The following is a 26141-nucleotide window of genomic DNA, read 5'->3' on the forward strand; positions in this document are numbered from 1 at the left end:
TAACTCCGTGCCTTCAGGTCTGTCTCCATCAGATGTAGCAACCATGATGGAATCATGTCCTTGCTGGATTTTACATACCTTATGCTCCTATTCATTAACCAAGACAAGATCTCAATTTCAACAAGTAGCTGCTAACTAAAGCTACTTTCTGAGTGCTCAGGAAGCAACAAAATTTCCTTTTTTCAATGTTCCCTCTAAAGTCATTAGGTATTTCACAGTGGCTCCATGGAGTAATAGTAGTATCTAGACAAAACATCATAGATCTTTAAGTGCACATCTAAGAGCAACTATGTCAACTTTCCCTTCTAAGTTTCCTCCACATGCCAAGTCTTTCTAGCTGCTTTTCTGTTAGGTGCCAGTATCACAGGCAGCTAGCAGAATCATAGGCATCACAGATTACAAGGCATATATTCATAAATTCCAAACCTAACCCTAAGCCATAGATACCCGCGCTCTTGCAAAATATAAAACAAGAAGGATTATCCTTTTTGTTATCTTCCTTGCAAGCTATGAGGTACTTTGGAAAAGAAAGTAGTGAACTAAATGAAATAATTTTGTTCCACTTAATGTACCATATAGTGCCATAGATACTTACTAGGAGAAAACCCCAAATGGAGAAAAATTAATTTAGAAATCTTTTCTAATGGGATTTGTAAGAGCAGTGTAAAGAGATTGCCACTTAACTCTCAGTTGTAAAAATATTATGGGTTAAAGTTTGATAGTCAGCTGCAAAGTGACTTCAGTGCTTTTTGGGTAGCCCGGCAGTCCATAAATAGGATGCGTAAATGCTTAGGCACCCCAGTATCTCCAGGTATCCTCTGATTCTGTCTAAAGGACCCATTTCATGCAAGATTGCCTTTCCTACGTTAGACAAACTTACTGGCTTTCTGCAGCTCAGAGTTCTGGTTTTCAAGGCTGTTGGCTATTTGGAGATCCTGTCAACATCTCTGGCTCTTCAGCATTGCCTGTCACCACATCTTACTCCCATTGTGGAGCTGTCAGAATGGCTCAGACCCTCTGTCGAGTTAGGCAGAGGAACCACAGGATAAGTGGGTAGCACTGACAGATATGCATTGATGTGGATCTCGTTGGCAAATTCAAGAACTATTTTTGGCTTTTCATTTTTAATATCCATAAATCAGCAAGAAGTGAACTGGAAAGTGAATAGCCTTCTCCAGCAACATTAAGAGGTTATACTCCTTAAAATGTTTTCTTTTTTGGAAATGTGAGTGCATACAATCGGATGACTTAGCTCATAATACCCCATATGTTAGCTCAAAGTTGAAAGCATCAGTAAAACCATTGTCCATTAAAACTGTCTAAGTGCTTTCTTGCTTTCTTTTGGCATTTGTCCTACAATAAAGTACGTTACCTCGAAATAATCTCCCTTTTACTCATGGGGACTACCACATTGGCTGGGAAGATGGAGTCATTCAGCGGGAGTGAAAGCGGTACCAAAGCCTATGGCCAGCTTAAGCATATTTGTATATTTGCATATTTAGACAGAGAAAGGAATGGAAAGCATTCCCCCGCCCCCCCCTTTTCGGTGGCTGTCATTTTGAGCATGGCTAGAGGTAGGATGAGGTTAAAAGTTCAGGAAAGAGAGAGAACACAGAACAACATCCTATGCACTCGCTGTAACTGCGACAAGGGGCTTAAAACCTTTCCCACGTATTGCCATATACAGTACTCACCGCAAGCAGTCCCCTATACTGTCTGACTGTGATTACAGTTCCTTTCTCAGCCAGGAGTGGGGTAGGACAGTCCTGAGCCTGGGCAGGCGACTGCGCTTTCAGCACGCTTTGCTGGATGGATGAGACCTGGCATTTCCAATTAGGGCACTCACACAATGCAGCGGCCAGGCCGTGGCATTGCCATGCAGCCCAGCTCCTCGGCGCAAGCAGCCCCGCTCCGCTGGCACAGCAGCTCCAAGGTAAGGATTATGCTCCCTGCCCTGTATTTGGGTGCAATAACCACGAGAAAATTTATATTTATTTTCTGTACATGCTCTCCTCCTCACAGGGAAGTGCAGATCAGGATTTCTGTACAGCTCCGTATTGAAAGGATGAGGAAGAACTGCTAATTTCTCCCAGGCTTGTGAGCTGCCATCAGAAAGCAGCACTTCAAAATGGAAGGGGCAAGTAACACCCCATCAGCCGACGGCAAGCAGACCGCCCTGGGGAGACAGGGAGATACCTCCCTGGAGAGGCAGCAGGTATTTGAGAGTGCTTGTAGTGGAAAAGGGATACGCTTTTACTTTGTTTGGGGTAGACTCATCCTTTATTCTGATGTGGCCAGAGTAGATTTAATAATGCTCATCAAAAGTGACAAATGATTCACGCAGCAAATTTTGTTTGTGGCTGAATGACATTGAAATACAGGACTAGATGATTAGCTTGCCCCAGATTTGCTAGCCTTGAGTTTCTGACATTAGAAATAAAACAATTAGCATACATTGGCAGCGAGGGAGGCCAGAGCATAGACTCTGTGTATTCCTGAGTTTCACGATTCCCACTTCCAACAGCACAAACAATAAACCAGAGACCCCTGCCTTTTATTTCTGCTTAATCTGCATGGGAGGGAATAATTTTTTTATTTCAGTTGTTGTTGGGAATTTGTATAGTATCTCAATTCACTGGCTGAATCTAATCCTTATCTCAAGACTTTGCATGTAGTATGTAGCTACTGCCACTCAAAGCCTTCTTGCAGCTATCAAGAAAACTGCTCTGGGCTTATGAATATAGCCAGCTTTGTGGATAACCATGAGGAACCTCATATTCTAGAGAAATCTGTTAAAAATAATTTGATCACTTTCATCTCCAGCTCCCCACCTGCAACCTGCCACATTTAGTGGGCACTTTATCTATTACGCTGCTCCCTGACTTCTTTACCACAGTAGGGAATCTTGCCAGCATTTTTTTTTTTAGTCAATACTATTGAGGTTTTTGTTCATTGATAAGAGGAGATCTGCTGTACTGAAATAACAACAGAAAGCTTCTAACAGGTGCTGTGATAATTGTTCCTTCTAGCAAAGATCTAATTCATATGATAATCTGTCATCGTCTGGCATTTCATCCTAACTGATTTTTAATGCTATATTGATCTCAGCTTCCATAATCGGTCCCTTCAAATAGTTCACTTTCTTCTTCTCAGAGAAAGGCAAATTGCAGGTTTGGGGTTTTTTTGCAGGCCTCTTTTACTATTTGGTATATGCTGCCATGGAATTTAATTCTCTATAACTTGTTTTTTTTAAAGCAGAATCTACGTTTCTGGAGCCTAAATAAAATACAGTTAACTTGCATTTGATCTTGAACCTTATGTAAGCCAAGATTTCTTACTTGAGAAAAGAAATTATAACTAAAGAAATTGAACGGTTGTAATTTGCCTATCTTTAAAAAGCAATGATTTGATTACTTCACACAAAGGGTGTCACTCCTCGTAATATCTCAGCCGGAAAAAAAAAAAGATGAAGAATTGTCAATAAAAACAAAAAGAAAAAGAGATGCTTGCGGGCTTTTGTGAATATCTTTCTGAATGGTTGTACTCTAACCTATATAAATCAGCACCACAGATGCAGTAGCTAAGCTAACAAAGACGTATGGTGCTCTGTGACCCTCATCATCCCCGTGCATCTGAGAACAGAACTCAGAACTATAAGGTTACTGCGAAAGTGGAAAATGGCAGGCAGTCAGCTCTTTCACCAGACTTAGCAAAATCGTAAGAATAAATGAAAAGTAAAAACATGTAACCAGTTCCTTGCACAGGGATGGGGGAGAGGGGAGAATTTTAGGTCATCTAACAGCTAATGTAAACTACAGGGTGGATTCCTTCCAGAGCTAAGCTTGTGATTACATTAATCATACACACTAGAGCTAATGCTATACATTACATTTCCAGGATTTCAATAGCGGGTTAGAGCTATAAAAGGGGGAAACAGTCCCCAATATTGGGCACACCATTAATAGAAATAAAGAACAGGAAAATAATTGCTGAAACAGCTAGTCGGCTGAAAACCAAGGAAACAGTGAGTGAGCCATTATCAGTTTGTAATCGATGTGACCATTACCCTCTTCTATAGTCTCTTTTTGAGCACATCTTTTGCACCTGGCACTTCAGCGAAACAGCAGCTGAAAGAGGACTGTAACATGTCCATAATAGACTGCTCCCCTGCCTTCAGGAGCAAGTGGCCATTTCTATGGCTGCAGATGTTAATGTAAGAATGGACACTGCTAGGTACCATTCTCTAGTGGTAATGCCAGAGTCCTTGTAGTCAACAGTTTGAGCTCTTTAATTCATGATACAGTCTTTATGCTAAAAAGTCTCAAGGAAACACTGATAGCTTCTGCTTCAGATGCTCTCAGCAGACTGTGTAAATGATGCGTTGGTTTAGAAGGTCACATAGATGTCCTCTATTTAGGACATAAAGGCCTTCATTGGATTTTTCTGATGCCGTCTGCCTAAATGGATATGCACGTCAGCTGGGTAGCTTGCTGAATTCTGAACACACTAAAAAACCCAACTATGTTGTAACTGGTTCTCATTAAACTGCTAAATAGAATACTAAAAGGTAGCTTAAAATCAGGTGCGTTTAATAAAGCTGTATTTGAATTGGCACACATACGGGTCCCATGTGTTTTTCAGTTTGCTAGTGTTGCAAGTTTATCATCTGTACTACCTATTCTTAAATGTTACTTCACTCCAATAAAAACAGGAATCATTTACAATTTCTATCAAACATCACTAAGTAACTCCATGACCAGATTCATTAGCTAAACGTTTGAGGCAGCATAACACACCCATTGAATTTACTGTATCTTGCCTTTAGATTAGATATGGGTTTGGAGGATTAAAAAAAAACCCAACACAGGGGCATGAAGAGAGGATTTTCTGTAGAAGATATATTTTTAGTTTGAACAGAACTGTACAGAGCACTCATTCACTACAGTTCACTTTCCTTGTTAAACCTGCAGAAGCCCTGGAAAATAAATCACAGGGAGGAGTTTCACCAGTGCAATTATATAAAAATTCCACGTTGAAGAAAGCTGTGTGATGGGATTTGTTGTTGGAAAGAGTGTTTTCCTGTTTCTTCACCAAAATTTCTTTGGGGGGAGAGAGCACGGAGACCTCTGCGGCAAGCCTCTCCTGAGGGTTCCCTGCCCAGCCCAGGAGAGGGGCTGACATCCTTCCAGGTCTGGCTGCTTCTGTCTCTTCAGATCTGCTGTTATGACTCAGGCAAGGGCAAGTCCCGACTCCTACACTGATCCCAAAACAGATCGGTATCCCAGCAAGACTGTGTAATACGCATTCATAGCCAGACTGCCAAAACTAACCTTGGCCATAGGAATTTGGTGTCGTTGCAACTCTGGAGATACTGCGTTCCTCAGATATGATAGATTTGTTGAAATACGAACAGTAGTTTTACAGATTTGCCTCAAACTGCCTTTCACATTCACAGTCATAGAAGCCACTCCTCTGATTTGGGACGCCACCATACCTCCACAGCACTTTGTTTGGTTGCTTACATGGAAACACAACAGTAGGAAACTATTTTACGTCATTTAGCAGTGAGAAAGAGAGCAAAGGAGCCAGCATTGTGTGATCATCCAGCTCTCTGGACCATCATCAGGTACTGCCTAGAATAAAATTTGGTCATCTCTGCTTTACAGCAGCACCAAAGTGCAACAGGTTTCTACCTTTCCTTTTTCAGATTGTGAAGCTGAAATAACTTATTAGAAAAAGAATCTGAATTTTAATTAGTAATCATGCCCATGGTAAGATAAATTTATGCTTGCAAAGGCTTCAACAGATGTTTTTCATTATAATGGCTGAGATCCAGAATCTTTTTACATTCTTATTTTCTTTCCTCAAACTGAAATAAGACCAGAGGTCACTCCAATTTTTTTTTTTTTTGTGTGTGTGTGTCTGTCTGTGAAGAAAGTGGACACATGTAGAAAAAAAAAGAGCCTTCTAAATAGGAAAAATGAATCAGAAGTACCACAAACCAGGATAAACTCAGAATTTCTGAGTGATGCAGACATTTGGAAATAAAAGCCATCTGAAACAGTAATTTAAAAAACATCACAACTTCTTTTGAAGTGAGATTTCTCAATGAGGAAAGCAACTTCTTTGGCTCAAGGAAGGTGCAGTGGCACCATGAAGCTCATGCAGCTTTTCCAAATACTTCAGAAACCTGTATAAACTCATCCAAACCAAAAAGGAAAACATAAAACAAGATACTTGACTCACAAACTAGCCACTGAAATGTCAACTGGTTACAGAATGCTCCACCTGCCAAGGCTGAAATCTGGGACAAAGATCCCAGCGGGGTCAAAATCTTGCAATCCCTACTCAGACCAAAGCCCTATTAACTCTAAAACTCCCCTAAAAAAGGAGAGAAAATACTGTATTATACAATGAGACTGGAGTTAAATGGTTTTTATTAAAACAACATGCTTGTGGAAGGTGCCAGGCTGCTAGTCCCAGTAAATAGAAGGCAGCTATAGCTGAGGCAGAAGTAGGACTTGCTTGTTCATCAACCTGCCATGACCTGAGGCCAGGACAAAGAGTTCAGTCTCCCTGCCTGCTTAAATCCTTGGCTCGGGAGCTTTCGTAGCCAGCAAGTGTGCTAATTAGAGTCAACTGTGGTGTTGACACATATGTACTGGGAACCGGGAGGAGACCAACCTCATTTTTACAACAACATCACACAGAAAGAAGTTTTGGTTGGTTTGGTTTAATGACTTGATTAGAATTTGAGCTGATAATTTAGAAGGGATAGGTGCTGTATCCACTGCTGGTCCTCTAAACCAGCCAGCTTTGTACAGGATCGAATTTATATAACAGTCCCGACTCAGCAGTGACATAAATAAGGGTACAAATTTCATGCCAAGTGTAAATGTGTAATGAAGTAGTTACAAAGTAGTATGCCTGTACGCTGATTTGGCATTCCATGCGTGTGCAGAAGCAATTTGGTATGCTATGGGGACAAAATTCAGCCCGGGGAATAAATCAATGAGACTCACATCTATTGAACACCAGAATTAAAATAGGACTCAAAAGCATTTTAGACGGCATAGGAATTAGTGATGGGAGGGATATGTGAAGGGAGTATGGATGGGGAACAGCACAGAAGGGGAAAAGAGCAGGAAAGAAGCAAGAAGAGAGGAGCGTAGGAGGTAAACAGGACCTTCTCTGTTCTTTTTACTGTTCCTTTTCTTCAATTGGAACTTGATTTTTATTTTTTTTTTAATTCCAAACTGTGCGATGAATTTGGGAACAGCTTGGAAACACTTAAAAGCCTTTTAATGATCAGTTACACCTGATGAGTAACAATCATTCAGGTCAATTCTGAATGAGGTCCAGAGACCTCTGCCGAATTTCCATCTGCTCGCCGCAAACAGCTTCAGGGGAATTTGGCCGCCAAATATTCTTGAATCCATAGTGTTATAGTCGAGGTGAACTGAGCCCAACGTATACAGTTTTCTAGACCTAGTTTCCCGCAGCAAACAGACCCTGAGTGATAAAACTACAGTAATACAAACGCCCAGACACATGGAATGAAGAATACTGCAAATCTGGGTGAAAACAGTGAACTACTGAGATGTAAGACTGGTAGCTGAAAGCAGGCATGGCTTTACCAGGTGGCTGAGGCAGTTCAGTTGTGACTCATTTTATCAGGCACACTTGCATCACAAAAAGCAAAGGAGAGCTGCATGTCTCTGCCGCTCCCCTATATAAACTGAAGCATTCCTTGAAGTGTTTATTATTGCGCTGTGCGAGCCTAGAGGAGACCAGCAAACAATGGTATACGGTATTGCCTAACAGGTTCCAGATTATCCAAATAGTTTGTAAGTGGGCATGAGGGAGCAATGCAGAAGTTCTGCAAATTGTCACCATACATTTCAGACATTTATAAGCTCTCAGGTGTTGATCACAGTGGTTTATTTATATACTATGTGCGCAGTGCTAAGGTCCTCAGCACTAACAGGGAACAGAAAGCAGCTTTTTATTATTTTTTGGTTAGATTTTTTTTTCCAGACTGAGCACTTGCTACCATTTTTAGACAGCAGGTTTCGATACTGATGTCACTTTTGAACAAGCTTCCACTATGGAAAGCTCTGCAGACATTTTAGGCATGGGCATTTGTCTCATCGTTATGCATAAATGCACTTGGATTATCAAAATACTCTCTGATACATTTTCTGAGGCTTCCCAGAGCAGGAAACAATAAAATTCAGGGTAAGACATGGGTATATGAAATCTCCACTGTCGGCAAGCTGTACGATTTCACTACATCTTTTTTGTGCATATCACCTGCATTTTATTACCAAAATCAGTAGAATCTACTTAACTGTATTCAAATCACATTTAAATTAAGTGGCACAGTTTCTGAAAATGTTTCTTCACAACATACTGAAAGGATGCTTATAATTGATGTGGTAAGCATAAATTTATTACAATTATTCACCTATTTGATCAACATCCACCCACATACTGTCACTCCTTGCTGGAAGTTTCATCCACATACAGTTTGAGAAACACATTTAAAGCCACAAAATGGTGTCATGTTTTGCTCCAGTGCAAAAGCTCTTTTCTTCCGCACTACTGTAGCAAATTGTAGAGTAAGTAAAAATTGGTCTTGGGTTCTTAAAAATGCTCAGGCATAGGCTTCCAAAGGCTATCAGAAACATAAACAAATACACTTCACAGCACATCACCATCACCCATCAAAACATTGGTTGCTGAGAATTATGAATACTTCCATGGCAACGGGTAAAAATTAATAACAGAGAGTGAAATGACGATAAATACTTTCCCACTGGTATATAGACCCTTAAGAACTTTTTTCAGATCCTTCCCTGAGAACAGAGAGGATGGAAACTTCAGGGGAAGCTCGTCTCTCATGTGGATTACACTTACCAGAATAAGGCTGATGAGGTTGCTTTTGATTAAACTCAGGACATTTCAAAGCCAGCTTCAAATAACATCCAGTGTATCTAGCTCCTGGCTAGACTCCATCAGAGGGCAAAGGCTGGGTTAAATGGTAGGTTATCTAACCACCTGCTTGAATTAGAGAGATCTAGTTTAAAACATGCACTACAGTAGTTCATTAGAGTCTAGGGCAAGGCTTATGCATGAGCACACAGTAAAGTGCTTGCATTGTCAGAGCCGGGCTAGGAAACGTTGCAGGGCTGCCTTCACTCCTAGAAGGCTCCATACATTCTTGACCTTTCTGCCATCAAACAATCTAAGCAGTCACACTGATTCACAGAGCCAGAGGTAATTGGGATGAGAGAAAGATCCCTCAGGATCCCTGACCGGCTCAGTTCTGTGTAGCACAAGTTCTGTGCAAGAGCAGACATGACCCCCCCCCCCCCCCCCCCAGTCTCACAGGTGGTATTAAAGTTTAGTCATAATGTATAGAACAGGGGATAAGAATAAATAGATTGGCATATAATTATGTTAATTGTGGCACCTGTGCACTTCATCCCAGATTGAAGCTCAGCAGCTGTATAAATTAGGCATTTGAAAAGAAAAGAATTTGGTGACTAACCTTGAATCTACTGTCCTTAAGCAAACAGAGATTTACTTATCAGAGACACACTATCATTTGTTGGAGAATGTCATAAAAAGGGGAGAATTCAATATTTTAAAGCCCATGTGCAGCATCTTAAAATATTCTGCTAATCATGCAGCAAAGTTCAAGCATCCTCTTTAGATCAGACTGGATTTACCCAAGGCTAACAGTCAGTTCATTTTCCTTCACCAAACAAATTTAAGTGCTACAGCTGTCTGCAAGGAACTTCCTGGGTCATGAGCTTAGTCACCTGCTCACAGATCATTAATTCCTTCATGTACACACTGTCCCTAAAATCAGAAATATTTTTCCCCTCCGCCCCTCTCTCCCCACCTTACTCCGATTGAAAGTTTATTCCAGAAGCTGACTGGTTTATTCCAGAAACTGCTCAGGTTTATGGCAGACCTGTCCATATCTGGCAGAGAGCAGTGAAGGGGTGTACCTAACAGTTAGTTTGGCGTTAGAGCACACAAAGTTTTGCCACCGGCAATTGGGTCCCACCAGATAAGACAGCCCAACTGTTATGTGTGAAATAGCTGTGAAAATGGTGAAAATCCTTTTCTTGCTACCATCTCACACAGTTTCCTTCTGAAGATCACAGGACAGATGAGATGCAGTATCCAGTTTTACATTATCACGGTGTGGCATAGTTTGTCAAAGTCTCCCAGGAATCCCTGACTTAGTTTCCCAGGAGCAATCAGTAGCATGTTCCAGAGAAAATCTTCTTATCTGCCTCTGGCTAGCTAGCATCAACCTGAGGAATAGACGGCATGATCCTTTAGGAAAATGGAGATAGATGGGCAGAGGCGAATTAGACCATTTGGATCTATTTATCTGATGAGGAATGAAGCCCTAAGCTGGCATCAGCTTTTTCTGAGGTGGTGGCGGCAGCAGCAGATGTGAAGATGAGCAGGTGAGACAACGAGATCAGAAGGCACCCGGTGCTGAGATGTACATCTCCTTTACAGCAAGCTTGTATGACGCTGGCCAGCTGTCTAGCCGAAATTAGCAACTTCTTGAGGTTTAGCTATCAAAGCAGGAAGCTAGGTAAGACTGGGTGATGCTGACAGAAGAGGGAGAAGTCTTCTGTTAGAGTACCTTTCCAGGGATTATACACTAACAGGGTTTTGTTAATCTTTTTTGGATTCTTGCCTGTAGCCACAGCAACTGAGAAATCACCGCTTTCTCCTGTGACCAGGCAAAATGCCGCTCACTCTTTCGTAATAGAGGTCTGGCAACAGCCTTTATGATTTGATTATTTCAGTTCCTACTGCCGAGCAATCCAGCCTCCCTGAAAAAGCTCCAGTGAATAAGGAAGTAACAGCCTGGTTGAGGTGTTCCCATAATCATCATGACCCTCTGAAGTGCCGGTTCAAGAGGTCTCCAAAGACCTCTGCAGAATTGGTCTTTAGCACCCGTTGTAGGTGTTTGTTACACAGAGAGGCTCCTCAAGCAGTTCCTGTCGCTTCTTCCTGGCGAGGCAGTGGTATGTGCGGGTATGGGACGGCACGACAGCCGTACCCCTTCAGGGCTGAATAGCCGTATAGAGCGTTGCACCGGCAAAGCTCCTGCCAGTCCATGAACCGATGTGTGCGTCTGGGCTTGGGACTGCTGTTTTGTCAGAAGCACCTTGCTTTTGCATTCGTATGGGTTTAGCTGTGCCCATGAGAAGGGTGGCTGGGGGGGCACGCTGGGTCAGGCCCTGTCTCCTTTGCTCTAGGAACTTTCCCTTTCTGCCTGCCCAGCTGGGTAAATGGGGAAGGAAAATGCAGGGGCAGAGGCAGGTTTCTCCCAAACGTTCTTACTCCTCTCCCCATTTGTATGGAGAAATAAAGCAATTTAAAAAAAAAAAGAGAAAAAAAATGAAGAAGGAGAAAAAAAAGCAGTTGTCTTCTCCCCGCAGCAGGAACCACAGTGTGAACAGCCACTGAGTGACAGAGTAAGAGTAGGAGGTTGGGCTTAGCTGCCTTTATTCCGCAGTGCATGTGGCTCACAACAAAGGCCATATGCCCTGATCCTAGACATCTTTAGTCTTTTAAGCATGCAAGTAGCTCTATTAAGCATTATTAATTATTATAGCACATGGCTGTAAAGTTTAAAATGAGAAAAATCTTATCAGTTCTTTTAATTAAAAAAGCTATACAGCTAACCTCTTAGACAGTCTTCGTAGACAGGAAAAGAAGATAAATTAATAGGGTTTTTTGGTGGGTGAGTTATTTGCAAGGCACTCCTGATTTCTGCACAAGCAGTCATTCTTCATAGAGATTGAAAAGAAGAAGTTTAGAATAATACCTGTCAAACTATGAGGTTATCTGTGAATTGTTCATTTTGACCATTCACTATCAATGACATGCAATTTGTCCCATGAAATATTTTCTGCTATCTCAATGGGTGAGATAGTTTTATACAAGAAAAACAGCTGAAGGAGGCTAGGACAGGTTTGTGAATGCCACCAAGTGAACTGCTATTCAACAAAAGACATGAGACAGATTCTGCTCCTGTTACTCTCGTATTTCTAAGGGACTATTCAATGTAAGATTGATCAAGTTGTCAGTTACAAATTACATCAAACAAAAACCTGTGCAGCTTATTGATGAGTTTATTTGCAATGCTGCGTTTTCTGTTCTTTGCTCTTGCTGAAAACCAAAGAATATTGAATTTGCTTGACATAATGAAGCTGATTCTTTATCTGCCATATTCTGGTACTGAGCAATTTTATATACATTTACAAATAAAGCTCTAAGGTACTGTTCATTTCTCATTTTTCCTCCTCAAAAACAGCAGAAGTCTGCATACTTCGTAGAATTCAGTCATACCACTGGGCAACAGAAATGTCTGACGTGATCTTTTCCATTTAAAAAAAAATAGTGACTCAAGAAACAAACCCTTGAAGTAGAAAAGTAATTTTATTCCATACATACATTTTGGCATAGGCAACCCTGTTGATTAACAAAACCGGTTAAAACATTAATCTTATTAGTAAAAATAAAGGAAACTCTCTTACTTCTTATTCTTGCACTTTGAGCAAACTGCTCACTTTAATACAAGAAGCCAGAGACCTGAACATTTCAGTAGAAGCAAATGATAAAAGATATCTGTATTTTGAAATGTGCCTCAAATTTCGGAAAGAAAATACAGCTGGGCCCTCTTCAGTCTAGTCTGTTAACTAACCTCATCAGGTTGAAATCCAGCCCTTTCCTATAAGCACCAGGCTTTTGTAGTGTTTTCTCGACCCACAGTCAGCCGCCCAGCTCACTAAGTGCTTGCATATGCATAAACAGAACAAGGCATCCTTCCCCTGTCTGTCCCCTGAAAGCCTCAAATGCTGAAGTACAGGGGAACCTTTTAAGCAGGGTTTTAATTAGCACCCATTGTTCCTTGGCTGGCAGGACAGGCAGAAAGGCCCAGTGATTTGAAAACTGCCATCACAGTGGGAATCTAACTTTGCAATTGAATCAATCTGCAAACTCCACAGGACTTGTACACTGAAAATAAAAAAAGAAGGAGTAGACCAGGGCATTAATTATAGTGGTGTACTCATACTGCTACATTTAAGGGTCTGTGAGCATTTCTCGTATATTTTTAAGAGGAAAATAGAATCATATAAATCCACTAGAGAATGAGACCTGGTCACACAAGTCTAAACATAAAAGTGAAATTCAGCATTAAGTCTACCACTTGATCTTTAACTTGTAGCATCTGTACTACAGATGGTTATTTCTGAAGATGTCTGAAATGGCTAACTAGGAAAAAGGGATTTCAGGAAGAAGATATTCTTTGGCTTTAGTAGGCTTGGTATATAATAAGCAGGGGTTTAGTTTTAACAGAAATTCCTCTGCCTTCAGTAGAGAGGTGCGTGTGTGATGAAGCATGACATGATGCAGCTGTTTCAAGAAAACCAGGCTGCAATCATTGACTTCAATACCCCAGATAAGAACTTGTACTGGCGGCTATCTTTTCAAATTTGAACAGGTAAAACCTGACTGACTTTTTTGTGGTTCTGCACCAGCCCAGGCATGGCTCACCCCCAGTCATTCTGGCTACCCTTGCGGCAGGCAGGCAATTCACGTCACCATATCAGCTAGTTATTTCTGCAGAGAACTTCTCCCTGCCTTTTCAGGGACCAAAGAGAAGTATATCTTTGACTCTTACTTAAAAAAAGGTGGAAAATGAGCAAGACCAGTGAAAGCAAACTATACTCAAGCTCATTTATCAGTACCACCTATTTTATAGCTATATGGAGAATGCAAAGATTTCCATCTAAATGGAACGTAGAAAAGCATGACATGAAATAACATCTTACCTTGTTATAGTTATGTTTTTGAAAGTTTAATTCTGCATATTTGTTTTATTTCCTTGCTATGTTTTAGGAACGATAGGTCCTCTATTTCATATGAGAGGATGCACCATGAACAGTACTGTTTTCAGGACAAAGAGATCAGAGATGGTCACTATAACTCATAGACAAGAGGACACTCCAAGCAAAAACCTTTAAGTTAAATTTTGGAGTGAATAAAATAATTTTAAATAATAAAATAAAAAATAGTGGAGAATAAAAAACTGTTCTTCAAAAATCTATTTTATGTTAATTTAAGCAGTCAGTTCTATGAGGAATTGTATCTACCTTCAGTGCCAAAAAATACAAAAAGGTTTTCTTATCAGCACAGGTTTTCTTACTGACGGCAGCTGAGATTCCCTGACATCAAGACAGGGGAGCAGTGAAAAGGCCCGCTCTGAGGAACAGATATATTTATGGACCCTTTTCAGCTGTCTAGAATCTGATCTGAATCAAAACATGGATGTAGCCAGGAGCAATTTGGGAACTACATGCAAAGCAAACCTCCTGCCGATTTGAAGAACGTTCTTTTAATTGCATGTTAAATATATCTTAAAAGTCTATGAGAGCTGGCAAGGCAAGCTTTCAGAAGCTAAGTATCACAAGTTAAATTGTCTAAGTAAAAGCAAATATAAAAAGTAAAATCAGCTTTTTTCTCCATTCCTCTCTTCTTGTTCAATGCACAGGATGGGCAGAGTTCAAATAATGAGCAGCTACGCAATGTTTATGCCTGCAGGCCTTATTTACTATACACAATTCATATCCTGCTCTGAAGACGGAGTTATTAAATTCCCCATGAACTTTTTCATGGCTCTACTCACAATATTGTATCTAAGGGCTTTGTGAACAAAATGAATTTATTTTTACAGCGTGTTTCTGAGGACAGGGACACATTGCAAGAGGCAAGTGTTATCATCATTTCATAGAGGGGGAACTTAAGGTCAAAAGGCCAAAAGTATTTTGGGCATGCAATTTAAAGAACCAGGACCTGATATTTTTGAGAGTACTTCACATTAAGAAGAGCTTCATCTATTTGAAGCATGAATAACTTTGCTTACTTCAGCTCCAAGAGTGAGTATTTTTTTTCTCTACAAATCTGCCCACATCCCTCCAGAAAGGCATGCCAAAAATGAGTGACCATCTGAAAAATTTTGGCTTCATTCCATGGCCACAAATCACAGAGCAACCCAAAATTTAAACACAAGGTTCATTTTCCCCTTCTTGCCATCCCTGCCTGATTTGCCCTTAGCAAACAGAGGAGTCCCACAAACAGCAGTGCCTTTATCAAATAGCTTTGATTATTTCTCAGAAAAGGTCTAGCTTTTCTATATAGTGAGGATGATGTCCTGTGGGATAACAGCAGAGTCAAGATCATCTGGATGCCTTCACACTTAAGCATTTACCTTACAGTTGCAAACCAAGGTCCTGCATAGTCAAGGAAGAGAAGTAAGTGCTTCCAAAGAGCAATTCTGAAGACCTCAGTGGGATGGATGACTAGTGTCAGTCAGTGTGACTCCCCCTGGACGCCCCTATGAGGCCATAGAATCGGAGGGGGATGGGGCAAGGTGCCAGGGTATGGTGCATGAGAGAAAGAAGTTTTGCAGGCAAACTACCTTCTGGCATTTTTCACCTTTCTTTGCTGAGCTTTGCAACATTATATTCTTCCAAACTGGTATTTAAGAAAGAAAACACTTGGGAATTTACTCACAAAACTCTTGATTGAAAATAGAAGGCTTCCCTTCTGTTCTCATATCAAAACCTGTGCTGGACATCCCCAGAGCTGGAAGGCTTAGTGCCATCTCAATAACTTCTGATACTTGTGGGTATGAAAAACCGCTTGCTGCTATGGGATCTGCACGAGCTGGAGCATATCCAGCACGGGCAGCTGTGCTGTGGGGTGTGAGACCTGTGTCCTGCCTGCCAACAAGTGGGACTCAGAAGCACTGTGATCTTTTCTTACCCTCTAGAGAAAGGTGTGCTGGGACATGCACAGACCTATGTCTATTCGCCACCATCTTAACTACGCTGTATCCCAGCCAGGCCTGGTTACCTTAGGTCCAAATCCCCTTCCCACCCCAATTCCTCTTGCAGTATTATTTTTCAACCAATCTCTTTCCCTCTTCAATTCTCATTGCCATCTCCTTCTAGTTTTCCCGTTGCGGCTCAGCTGTACAAGCCTTGTTTCTTTTTCATTCAAATGCAACACCTTCTTTTCCATGTTGCCAGGACCTGGCAGGAAAGGACATGGTTAAATGGATTTGATAGCCTGAACAGCCCAAACCAGTCTATTGCAATTACAGGACACATCTAACTCAAATGTAAAAATATTCTTTGGAAACAGAGTTGCCAAAAGCTTACAAAGTTGCAACTGAGAGTGTTCAAACTGCAATCTAAAAAGGCTTAAAAATTGGCCAAATTTGGGTAACAGAATAGCAGAGCCCTTTTCTGACACAAGGCAAGCCTGAGTCACTCCCACCTTGTGTCAGAAATGTGCGTTCTTTTGTATTATACAGGATGGGATTGTTTCATAGGGACAACTGAGTGGTATTTACCTCAGAATGCCCTGTATGAGAAGCATAATTGTTTTAGCAAGGTAGAAAAATTTCAGCTGAAGAGCAACCCTTATCTAATGTTTGATGGCTGGGACATTGCTTTAGAAACTGTGGCATATATATTAAAATCTCTGGAGGATCAGAAAATTGATTCCAGCTTTCCAGTTCTGGAAGAAAGACCTAACTGGTAGGCTCTCTGGAAAAAAAAGGGGAATTAACAACCTTCAACTTTCTTAAAATTCCCCTTCATTGACTTTCATTTTCTTGAAAGCTTTCCCCAAATTGCTAAAAAAAAAGAAAAAAAAGAAAAAGAAAAAAAAAAGGCATTTTTGGGTTACCTTCAGTCCAAACCCCAAAGGTTTTTCCTTTCCTTTTTCCCCTCTTCCCAAGCAATTTGAATCTTGTGGGTCCCTATGATTGCTCACAGGAGGTGACATCTGGTTGCAAACCTGGTTCATATGGGACACAAGAGACCTGAACAGCAGTTCCAGTGAACCTCATTTGGAAAATGGATTCTAACTCAATACTTGAGAACTGTAAAAAAAGAGGGGTGGAGAGAATTTTATAAAAAGCAAATACTTCAAGCACAAAAAAAAAATTGTTAAAAACCTATTTTCCATAGAAAACTAGTATCAATGGAAAGTGTTTGAACAATCCTAATAACTACCCTAGTAACACATGCCTTATATTGACTTTGACTTTTCATGCCTTAAACACAAATGCACCTCTTTTCTTTCTGTCTTATTTTTAATTAAATAGAATTTTCCTACCACATTGTCCAAAGGTAGAGGAAATCACATAATACCCCTACCTTTCCTTTGGGAGACAAAATGCTAAGAAGTTTTTCATCTTTAGCTCTCTTTTACTGCAGATGGCAACACATAGTTTTACAAGTCAAGGTCACATTTAGCTAGTTGTCATGGTGAATGAAAACACATGGGAAATCGGGCATATAGCATTTAGTTTGGCTTTCTGGGAGAAGTAACGTACAAGAAACCCTGTCACGAAGAGGCTGTGTTTCGCCAACCTCTGGTACCTTTAACAGTCATCTTTTTGGCACTCATGTTTAAACAGAGTAATGAACCTTTTCCTCTTGTCAGCTGTAAATCAATACCACCAATGTGTCCCTTAAGAAAATCATTAACAAATTGTATAAATGCCTAACTAGTCAATAGAAGGATTTCCATTTCAATTGTCCATGGAAAGAAAAGAAACTCTTTTTCTAACATATTCAGAGCAAGTTCTGGTAGTGCATTGCAACCATTTTCAAGATAAATATTTCAAAAGATATAACTGACTCAGTGCTAAATGTTTTCTGGGAAAAATAATAATCATGTATGTATCTATGAGCTCTTAATGACTATTTTCTCCAAAGCAGGAATTGAAAGAAGCTGAAAAAATTATGGAAAATGCAATTTCAAAACAAATCTTTCTTCTTTCTAAGTATCTTGAAAGAATACCTGAGAAAAGCTTTCTTAGCAAAGTAGCTGAACTACTGTAGATGAGGTTCCCCTAGAGAAACTCTTCTGGTAACTGCCTGCTCTATGTACAAATTCAAAAGCTGGCCTGGAGAGTGCAGGAGTAGCAGTATGGGAAAAGGGCAGTGATAGGCATCAGCTGAGGAAAGACCAATATACGGTTGCTGTTTGAGCTTTCTCTAGAGGCTAAAAACCATTTGAAGACATCTTAAATTGGAAAGCAAGATGGTTTGAATTTTCACTAGTAAAGTGGAGAACAAGAACAAGTTGCTGGAAAAAAAGGCAGAAGAGTGCAATTTTAATAGAACTGTGCTGCAGTTCACAATAAAATCTTTTCAAATCAGAATATTTTGGGTGAAAATGATGTAATCTATCATTTTTGATTGCCAGTGGAAGCTCCTAGTACCTTCCCTAAATCTAGCTTGGAATCACATGAGGCACTTGGATGTGCTTTGACCTGGATAAGAATATCACCAGCTCTTCCTTCTGTCCTAGCCCATCCCTGTGGCAAAGATTACATACATTCCCACAGAAGTCTGGGCTCAGCAGTTCAAAACTTTCCATCGAAAAATGTGACCAGCAGGTCAAGGGAGGTGATTCTGCCCCCTCTACTCCGCTCTGTTGAGATCCCACCTGGAGTACTGTGTCCAGCTCTGGAGCCCTAACACAGGAAAGACATGGACCTGTTGGAGGGAGTCCAAAGGAGGGCCACAAAAATGATCAGAGGGATGGAACACCTCTCCTGTGAAGAAAGGCTGAGAGAGTTGGGGTTGTTCAGCCTGGAGAAGAGAAGGCTCCAGGGACACCTTATAGCAGCCTTCCAGTACCTGAAGGGGGCCTACAAGAAAGCTGGAGAGGGACTTTTTACAAGGGCATGTAGTGCTAGGACAAGGGGTAATGGCTTTAAACTGAAAAAGGGTAGATTTAGATTAGATGTAAGGAAGAAATTCTTCACTATGAGGGTGGTGAGGCACTGGAACAGGTTGCCCAGAGAAGCTGTGGATGCCCCCTCCCTGGAAGCGTTCAAGGCCAGGTTGGATGGGGCTTTCAGCAACCTGGTCTAGTGGAAGGTGTCTCTGCCCATGGCAGGGGGGTTGGAACTACATGATCTTTAAGCTCCCTTCCAACCCAAACCATTCTATGATTCTATGAAAACCTGGCTGTATTTATTGAAAAATCAAGCAGCGATGTCACCTCCATGGCTTACCCTATTTGTAAAGGGAAAGTGGTCCTAGGAAAGAAAGATTAGCATTTATTTGCTGCTAGGTAATGGGAGAAAAATAGAACCAGAAAAAAAAATAAAAATCACCCATAAAACTAACACTTGAATAGCTCCTTCAGGTTACATGTCCGTTTTGGCCAACCACTCTGAGTCAGAAGGGTTCCCCCTCACTCCCATATCCTCCTCCCAAATCCTCCCATTCTTCCCCCCATCCCCAGGAAGGAGTACATTCCAGCTCTGTGAGGAGGACGGCTCCTTCCAACTCCCTTTTGCACTTAGGTTTGTCCCCTGCTGTTTAAAACCCAGTGATTTAAGGGATAATCTGGCATGATATCTGTGTAGGGGCATGGTAGGGATAAAGGGCCCCTGATTACTGTGAGTACATCTTAAAATAAACCTCAGTATTCCTTGATGGAGCAAAACAGGGAATGAGGAGAGAAAGTGAAACAGAAAAGCAAACACCAAGCTGCAGTTTATGATGAGACTGATTCAGAAAATACTACTTTCTAATGCAGGCTCACAATTATGTATCTAGTTCAGTATTTTTATACAGAAGTGATGAATCCCATGTTTTTTCCTGGTTGCAAGGAGTGCCACGGCTGATCCATGGCTGTGCAAGAGAAATAACAAAGCTGGCGTTCACATGAATTTCCTGAGCATGCAGAGGGTCGGTGCAAAGAGTGAGTGGGTTTAAATGATAACATCTAGTGACCCCAGAGCTCCCTAAGCAGGAAAAAAAAAGAATGAGAACAAGGATTTCTAACAGTAGTGGCAAATTCCTTATTACTGTGTGCAGACAGCCTCACATGCAGTAGTGACTTTGGTGCACGGCTTTCTGACAGCTCATGCCAGAGCCATTTTGTAACGTTAAAAGGCTAAATAGTCAAGAAGAGGGAGAAGGGAAGCAAGCAGGCTATTATAATAATTCATATTAGCCTTGTAATACTTTTTATCATAAATCATAAAGGAAGAAAGTTTGTCACATTGTCCTATTTTACATGATCACTCAGAGAGAAACTTATTAGACGTGTAAGCACAGAGGATAGCCCAATGGCTGCTGCTGGAAACAACTACATGCACCTTCTGGTTTGGGGATACTGGACATACCAAGAATCAGGGTCAGGATGCCTCACGATCCTTTATTTTGTGCCTAATGCATGTAACACTGCATAGCTACCTAGTTGTTTCAGTATTTGTAAGAAAAAAAATCCTGTATGCAAAGACTAAAAGAACAATTAATTTCTTCTAAACTGTAAAAATCCCATCTCTCTCCATATTTTTATTATGCTGAAATAATGACAGAGCAGAGACAGAGAAATCATTACAATTCTGCCCACGTGGTGTTCAGGCAAAGGCCCAGATTCTCCAAGGACAATGTGCTTCAGGTGTTTAAGTGTGACAAGAGGACATAGCCCTGATACTAATTGCACCTCAGACGTGACTACTTCTTCCAGCAGCTGCAAAAGGAGATAGTTAAGCCTCATTACCTAAATCCCAGCTCTACTTTGGATGCTAATAAAGGACGTGGTATAGCTGTCAGACAGTAATTCTTCCTCCTTGGAATCAATACAGCAGAAATTGCCCAACGCTGGGGCTCTGGGCTGAGGGGAAAGTGTTTATAGGCCAAGTGTGAGATCAGTGCACAACTTTTCAACTTTCACCCCAGCAATACTATTTCTATATTGCAATTTGAACTACAGGTCAAGGAAGGTATCTGAAAATACCATCATGAGAAAAAAATAAGAGAATTTGTGTTGAAAATGCAGCTGAGATGAAGAGTTTGTGGAGGAGACAAGAATGTGGGGATAGTATGAGCAATGAATCAGAGAGCATGGGATAGGGAACACATCTCACAGGAGGACAAGGAGTGTGGGGAAAAAGGGTGCAGAAGCAGCAGCAGAAGTACTGGGATTAAATACACATGTGTAAAGAAATCAAAGTATGTAACTTTCTTGTTCCTAAAGTGGAAATAATTGTCAAATACAAAGTATTGCAGATAAAATTTGCACATAACACAAACGTTGGCATATATTAATGAAGACGGAGCACCTGTACAAAGTGATCTCAACTGCTGGATAAGACTTTTTTTCAAAAGACAAAATTGATATGAGTTTTGGCTATTGCAGACTTAGAAACCTAGGGCATACTTTAAAATGGCATTTTGAAATTTATTTAGAGTAGTATCTTGAAAAGCAACCTTTCTGAAATGATTTAGGGTCAAAGTAGGCAAGTGATAGAACATAAGCTTCCACTACGATGCTGTGGCCAAAGGGCTAATACAATCCGTGGATGTATAAATGTAGGAAAAATGGGTGACGACTTCATTTTTCTCTATAGCAAAGATGAATTCATTAGAAAGGTAGATATATTGGAAAAATTTGAGCTCTTAAAAGCAGAGTCACAGACTTGTTCAAGAGCCATAGAAAATAGCCTCCTAGAAGAGACTTAAATACTTCAACAGATTTAGTCCATTAAAAATAAAATTGAGAGTCACTTGACTACAATGCATAAGTACATTTATGACAAGAAAATAGAGGGCCTTTTAACAGTCAAGAAAATATGATAAACATTGAAAGCTGAAGCTGGACATACTTATATGAGAAATTATGCACTTTGGGTTTTCATACAGAATGAGTGATCAACTTCTGAAACAGGAGAAGCTTTAGAAACTTTTGTTGTTTGAAATCCTCATGTGAAAACTGGCTGTTTTTCTGAGGGGTATGATTTTGCTCTGTGTGTATTATGGACCAAGTCTAGAACAAAGAAAAAACATGCCTTTTTCACAGGTAAACCAAAATACAGAACACTTAGCCAAAGCTGAAAAACTGGGGAAAATGGCACTTCAATTTTAGTTGTTCTCTCTATTTTTAAAACTTAAGGAGGGTAGATTTGACCCAAAGCTATAAAGCTTCTGTCAAGCTGAACTGAATCTTTTGTTTCATGTACTGCTTTACCAACATGTTTTGTCTAGCTCTATTCAGCTCAGAGGTAATACTGTGAGATTTAATGGCTTTGATTTACAGGTCTGATGAGACAATCAAATGATCTTGCCAGAATTTAAAGTCTATAAATCTATCAATTTATTCTTATTAACAAAAGAACTTTGCATGCTGTGCTGGTTTTATCTACTGCAGTTTAATATCTTCTTTTCCTAACAATAATCAATGAACATGTTCTCTCATATATTTCCCGTCATTAAAAAAATACTATCTTTATCTGCTTATCTGAACTGCTGAAAAAGCACATCCATTCATGCACAAACTATTCAATGAATTTGAAAATAAAGCTTTATGTTTAAATTAGCATCCCGTAGTCTGCTCTTGATGATCCCCTGTCTTCCCCAAAAGTGACGTGCATTGTGATACTGGGTAGTGTGCACTAGTCTTTCAATGACACTGCATCCTTTGAAGCAAAAGTAGTTGACAAAAACATCATCAGAGTTGTGGGTACGCTGGCAGCAAATACTGATGATTCTCATGAGAAATTTTCTTAGGAACCTGAAAAGCAACAGGAAGAATTTGAAAGCTGGGGGAGGCAACGCTAAGCACTTGGCAAAGTTCTCTTTTTATACTTAAATTCTGCCCTTCAAGATACCCCTCTGCAAGACAATGCAGGCATCAGACTTCACTGTCTGTTATTGGAAAACCGGGCTGCCTAATCTGTACAGGCAGAAGACAGAGCGGAGTCGCGGAGTTTCTATGGAGATGGGAATCAGTGAAGAAGTGCATTTTCTCCCGATTCATCCAGTCTTCCTCATCTTCTAAGGGGCCATTATAGCCATTTGTCTCTCTCTGAAGAAATGATGATGTCCTTGGGAGCAATTGCAAAAGCAAGGTTAAGTTTGGCCCCAAATGAGGATATCTGGTTTATTTTCACTAGGTCCAGCATTTCAAAGTGTAATTCACAACAGTTTTTGGTTCTTAGACCTGACAGTATATGCCAAATATAGATAAGATAGTAGGCTGGTTTTGACACTCAGTAAGAGGTAACAGAGAATAAGAAGCATTTCTCAAGTAACAGTAATCTCATTAACACTAACCATGCTATCAAACAATTGTAGACTAAAACTCTCCGCAGAGCAAGCCTGTCGAACACCACTGCATCTTTGGCAAGCATGTGTAGGTGCCAAAACCATCTGAGTTACTAACTCAGACATGCAATCAGGCAAATTAGAGGTGCTTTACATGATCATTTGTACACCTGAGAGATGCCTGGAAAATTTGAGTTAAATTTCTCCACTTCCAGAATACATAGGGTTACTCAAACTCTGTTTATGTGCCTGTCTCCTCTGCCTCTTCCAGGGAATTTTTTTTAGGAGACGAAATTTATAACTGGAAAAGGAAATTGTCTGCAGGAAGAGAGAGCTACAAAGCTGGATTTTTCTTTTTAAAGCCACTTGTTTGGCTACTGTTACTTTGGATGGGTTTGAGGCTGCTCCCTTATCTACACATGTATCTTTTGAGAGGCTGAAGGGCTGGGGAGAGGAGTTAAAACATACCTTGATGGAGTCATCAAAGAGAAATATATGTCTGGCTTCAATTTAGCTCAGTTCAGGAACATAATATATGTGGTGGGTGACACTCATTTTTAAGGGCTTGTAAAGAAATATGTTTCTCAATTTGTATTCTGATATAAAAGAAAAGTTTTTTTTTCAAATCTGTAAAGACAGATGTTTTTACAGGCTTTGTAGCACGAGCTGAAGAGGTTGAAGGGAGCCCTTTGCCTTCCTCCCCCCGCGCTCTGCCTCAGCGGCGGCGGTGCATCACGGCGGTACGTGAGGTTGACCAGTTACCTGTCCTCCCCCTGGAGAGCACCGTCGCTGCCCCGCGCACCCGCAGGCTCCTTTATTAGCACTCCCAGCTTTGCGAGCACGTTTTGATACACGTTTGAATCTAAGCTTGATTTATTTAATAAAATAGGCTTTCTGGAAGAAAATGTGAAAGTCCCAGGGGGAAGGAGGGAGGCGAGGGGAGGAAGCGCACAGAATTGCAAATTCTGGTCCACCGCTCTGAAAACTCTCACGGGAGCTCAGTGAAGGTAAAGGGCCATCACATAAAACAAGTTCCTCAAAAACCAGAAGGAGCGAGGAGTAGGAATTTCCCTAAAGCCATGTAAATCTTGAGGACAGGAATATATATGTGTATATATCTACATATCTCACAATGACAACCCAACCACAGTAGTTTCTTCTGAGCTTATTCTTAACTTGCAGATCCCCTTTGGTTTTAACCTTTTGCAGTTTTGTTTCATTTCTGATAGAAGCAAGGTTGTAAAATTAGTGTTTAGCTAATGCAAAACAATCCGCATATATTTCAAGGAATATAATTTCATAATTTACTTCAGTCTACAGAAAAAATAAAATTATGGAGCATTCAGCTGACACCAGTAGCAACTAATACTTCATTACTGTTTTCAGTAAAACAGATCCTTTTGATAATGTAGAGAAACATTTTTGTACTGAGGCATTTTCAAAAGAAAAGAAACAAAGAATATGACTAGTGATCTTACTACTAGTTCACAGGTTCGGAAGATATTATTTGCAGTGTAATATTCTGTGTGTTTTGTAACATACATAATAAATCACTTATTTACTTATTAAAAGATTTTTCTTTTTGGATCTACTTTACTCAGATTTTTAGAATTACTCAAAAAGATTTTGAAGCTTTTCTAAATTAGATTGCTGCCTTTCTCTTCTTTTTAGTAAATCAGAGATATTTCAACTGTGGTAGACATACAGTGATTTATTTGCCGGATACATTCTCCCTTCCTCCCTTTCCCCACAAGCCAATTCCTCGGTTTTCTTGTCAGGACAATTCAGGAGCCACATTTTCCTTGTACAATGTGTATCACCTCAGCATTTTGTGGTTATACACATTTTACAAACTAAAAAATGCCAAGCAAAAATACTGAGCCACCACTGGAAGTTTTTTCTTCTGAAACAGGGACAGCAGGTCTAAACTCATTAAAAGTTATACAAAAATCAGCAGGTCAGCAGGAGAAAAAAAAGTAGGCAGAAAAATGTGGCCTCTAGTAGATACAGACTGTAATATTTGAATCTTTTCTGACACAGGTATTGAGAGTACTATCACAACACCTTCAAGGAACAGCACAAGGGGTTTCCTTTAAAGAAAACAAGGTGTTAGTGTGGTCTTCAAACATTGCTTTTGCAACCCACACCACCTCATATTTGTGGCAGCTGTTGTTTGCTGCAATGCACCTGGGAGAAGGCTGCGGGAAGAGCATGGTCCATTTCCAGACCTGCTCTCCGCTCCTTCAGCAGAGCTGCAGCTGTGGGGCAGCATGACCCCCACAGTTGGGGGCAGAAAGTGGTGGAAGAAGGTAAGGGAAGAGAAGCCCAGAACAGGGCAGAAGATGGGTATGGCAGACAGCAAAGCTATTTGACCTTACTTCTTATCATAGGTTTCAGTATACAGATGCATACACATCACTGCCTTCTAGTTTTCACATAAAATACTGAAAAAAAACTCATGCCAGATCTTGACGCACGTCACTAATCCAAACTTTTATGATCAGATTGAAGGAGTTGGAGGGCATAATAATAATTATTATTGCCAATAATTTCTTCATGGTGCAACACTAGATAAGCCAAAGCAATAACAATTCTTCTAATCTTCATGCAGGAACCATCAGTGGAAAAAAAAATTAAACCAATCCATTTCAAGCCTGATTAAAGATGTATGACATGTGAAAACATACTGTAAATAAGCCAAACTCTGCTATGCATGACTGAGTGCAGTAAATTTGACACATCTTAACTATATGTGTAAAGATTTGTAATGAGAGCTAAATGTCATCAAGTTCTGTGTTTCTGCTAAGGTGTCAGTCTTAGAAGACAGAGTAGATCATCCTTTCGTGATGAGCAAACTCTTCAGGCAGCTGCTGTCCTTTACACCTTCCTCATCTCCACCAGACTAGAGAAGAGTTTGTAAGAACCAGCACAGACCAGCAAGAAGAG

General features: G+C 40.5%; 1 long non-coding RNA gene across 1 annotated transcript in view; it reads left to right on the top strand.

Annotated features, from left to right (window-relative positions):
- The first annotated feature begins 1894 nt into the window (after positions 1-1894).
- The window catches only part of LOC143157365 (uncharacterized), a 34566-nt gene continuing 10319 nt past the window's right edge, over positions 1895-26141 (top strand). The window contains exons 1-2 of the long non-coding RNA XR_012994770.1: positions 1895-1933; positions 2023-2215. This is a non-coding gene — a long non-coding RNA (uncharacterized LOC143157365). The remainder of the gene's footprint in view (positions 1934-2022; positions 2216-26141) is intronic.

Source organism: Aptenodytes patagonicus, chromosome 2 (assembly GCF_965638725.1).
Source record: "Aptenodytes patagonicus chromosome 2, bAptPat1.pri.cur, whole genome shotgun sequence".
In the NCBI taxonomy this organism is placed as follows: Eukaryota; Metazoa; Chordata; class Aves; order Sphenisciformes; family Spheniscidae; genus Aptenodytes; species Aptenodytes patagonicus.